Source organism: Echinops telfairi, unplaced genomic scaffold (genome assembly GCF_000313985.2).
Source record: "Echinops telfairi isolate 266 unplaced genomic scaffold, ASM31398v2 ScPeMD7_7473;HRSCAF=8511, whole genome shotgun sequence".
Classification (NCBI taxonomy): domain Eukaryota; kingdom Metazoa; phylum Chordata; class Mammalia; order Afrosoricida; family Tenrecidae; genus Echinops; species Echinops telfairi.
In genome coordinates, this window is record NW_022111377.1 from 6,539,002 (window position 1) to 6,542,006 (window position 3,005).

The following is a 3,005-nucleotide window of genomic DNA, read 5'->3' on the forward strand; positions in this document are numbered from 1 at the left end:
AATATGAAAGTAGGAAACTGAACTTCCAGAAACTTCCTAAAAGACTGCTTGGGTTCTTTATAACAATGCAGCCACTTTCTTATTGTGGTTCATGATTTTTCCCCTTAACCTTGGTGATAAAAAAAAAAAAATCAACTCCTCCACACTGCTTTCTCCAAAGAAACACTGGCAAACTTAAGACAGGAGTCTGTGTGCTCTAATTAGGCATGTAGTGTTCTTTTGCATTTCTTTTTATTCTGATGAAATAACGTTCGGTGCATAACGATGACTTAAAGCTGGTAAACAAGCCAGGGTAGACCTCGCCTTGGCGGGCAGCTGCTCACGTGGCTGCAGTTCACGGAGAACTCGGATTTTTCGCCCCCCAAACAACAGCCGTCCTGAAGTCCTGCCGGGGCGGGTAGCCAGGCCCTGCTGCACTCTGCGGAGCGGAGGGAGCCCGGGAGGTCGGGGACGCAGGGGAGGAAAGCGGCACCGTGCGCGCTCCCGGGCCGCCGTCAACGCAGTCAGCGCCGCGGGGCTGGGGTTGGCCGGCTCGCGGAGGGATCCGAACTCGGAGCCGCCGGGAGCTCTTTCTGGCGCGGCGGGCTCTGCGCTGCGGCCGGGCCGAAGCTCGCGCCCCAGGCAGGGAGAAGGGCGCTCGGCCCGCGTCCGCCGGCCTCCGCTGCAAGTCCCATTCTTTGCCGTGGCGCGAACTGCCAGGGGAAGGAGGGAGGCGTTTGTTTGTTCGAGACCAAGGACTAGACCTTCACCGTCCGGGGTTCACCTCTGGATTCTTGGAATCTCAGTTCGTCAGTCTCACTGACTCCGGAGCTGCTCGCAGGTACACCGGAGCCCTGGCGGCGTGCTGTGACGCGTTGGGTTACCTTCTGCTGTGTCAGCAGTTCAAAACTCCCAGCCGACCCACGGGAGAAAGACTGGGCTTTCTATTCCTGTGAAGAGTTACGGTCTCGGAAACTCACAGGGGGCCGGTGCGACCCTGTCCCATGGGGTCGCTTAGAGTCAGCATCTACTCGACGGCAGCAGTTTGGTTTTGACTTTTGCGGGTGCACAGGCTGGGGTGAAGGTGCTCTCAGGGCAGCCCAGTTTGGTTCGTGGAGGAGAATCTGCTTTCAGGACAAAGCTCTGGGGGCTCAGCCTTGGTGTTCCTAAGAGAAGGCAAGTAGGGAGCAGGTTTGGAGTTTGAACTTTACCTCAGAGTAACCTTGACCTTGAGTCGGTAGCTTCTCCTGGGTCTGAGGTAACTGACTGTCAAATGGAGGTTGGTGTATGTAAAAACAAAAAACACCCAACACTAGAGACAGGGTAGGGGAAGTCGGTTTAGATTTCGTCAAGCCCAGGCCAAGAAATGGAAGGAAATCCGATTCTCGCAGGTTTGACGTGCGCGTGGGCTGCGAGCTGCCGACGCGCCCTCGGAATCCCCGCAGACTGGTTTTGGTGGTTGGAGGAACGCTCGGCAAGGTCGGGGCTTGCCAAGCCTTTCCTGGGCAAGTCCCTCCAGAGCTTGGGTCAGTAGATCGGCAGGTCCAGCCCCCAGGAGCCAGCTCGGGGCGCCTGGGGCGCAATCTCTCCCCGCACCTAGGGGGAGAGGACTGGCTTGGAGAGGACGCCCCCTTCTCGAGTAGTCAGCCTTTGCACCCCACCACCCATCGCCTGGCCCCGGAGTTGGCGCCAACCCTCTGAGCAGCAGCAGCCTTGCCGTGGGGACATCACTTGTCGCGTGGTCTCAAGGCTGGCGCTGTGGTGGCCTTTGGAAGACTAGGCGGCCCCGCCTAGGGAGCTTTGGGCCCCCCACCCGGGGGCGGGGGAGCCTTCCTGCCTCGGGAGAGGGAAGGAAGGAGGGAGGGTTGGGTAGCGGACTTGGGAGCCCAGCCTATCTCCAGGTTCCCTAGGCCCCCAGTCTGGGGCGCCGTGGGAGGTGGCGGGCAGGGTTGGGGAGAAAGATGTGCACCCAGAATTGGGAGACCCAGGGATTTTACCCTAGACAGTAGGGCAAAACACCTGACCAACCAAACGTGTCCATTCTCTATTCTGGGGGAGATAGACACTAAATCAAGGCCTCCCCGCCTCGCCACGAAGCAAATCATGACCCTTTGACGAGCATCTCAGCATCTCGGTCTCGCTTACTCCGCAGTCGCCGGTTTTTCCGCCTTGGGGGCATTTCGTTCCTCCATTGCGGTGAAGGCCCCGAGAATTCCTTCGCTTCCCAATCCAGAGTGCTCCCGCTCGGCCCTCCGCGGGCTGCTCCCACATACCTCCGGTCGAGTGTTCGCGGCCCCACGCCGCCTGGAAAGTAAGCCGTGGCCGCGGCTATCTCCAATTCATTCCACAGATTGCTGGGTCGGGGTGAGGGTGGGGGGCGCTCCTCTCCAAATCCTTTAAGGAATCTTTTCCCGCCCTACACTGACCAGTCCACGCGGGCTCGCCAGGGCCCCGGCGAAGTCCCAGGAGATGCCTTTGCGATCCTTGTTACCTGGGTCTTGTCCCAGCCCCGCAGAACGCAGCTGTACGCTCGCCTGCGCAGCCCCAACTTAATTTTCTTTCCCTTGGGCATGTTTCTTTGGAAAATTTCTCCTCCGCCCCATCCCCAAAGGGTAAGGAAACCTTCGAATCTCTCTAGAAAATGCTAATTTTAACTCAGGGTTGGGCGGAGGAGGCGGGGCGAAAATTGCTTATCATTTCATCTCCCTCCATCCCAAACTACCAGTGGATAAAGCGCAAGTTCGTGCACTTTCATTAACCGAGGAATTACTCGGAGGAGAAAAGGCACAGCAAACAGGAGACAAAAAAGCATCGCAATTTTCCAGTTCTCGCTGAAGATGTGTTTGCTGAAACGCTTGCGATTCGAACTTTCTGCAGATGATGTATGGAGCTATAAAAAGAGTGCACCTATAAAAAGAGTGGGGGGTGGAGGGAGAGTGTGAGCCTGAAATTTGTGTGTGGAGTTGGGTGGGTGGGGGGTGTTGTGTGTCGTGAGCGGGGCGTCGCGGTGGGGGCAGAGAAAGCCA

At 57.7% G+C, this 3,005-nt stretch overlaps 1 protein-coding gene across 1 annotated transcript in view; it reads left to right on the top strand.

Moving 5' to 3' along the window:
* Nucleotides 1-729: 729 nt before the first annotated feature.
* Nucleotides 730-3,005, top strand: part of SFMBT2 (Scm like with four mbt domains 2) — a 277,081-nt gene continuing 274,805 nt past the window's right edge. The window contains exon 1 of the mRNA XM_004712625.2: nt 730-820. The gene's annotated coding sequence lies outside the window, so the exon portion shown is untranslated. The remainder of the gene's footprint in view (nt 821-3,005) is intronic.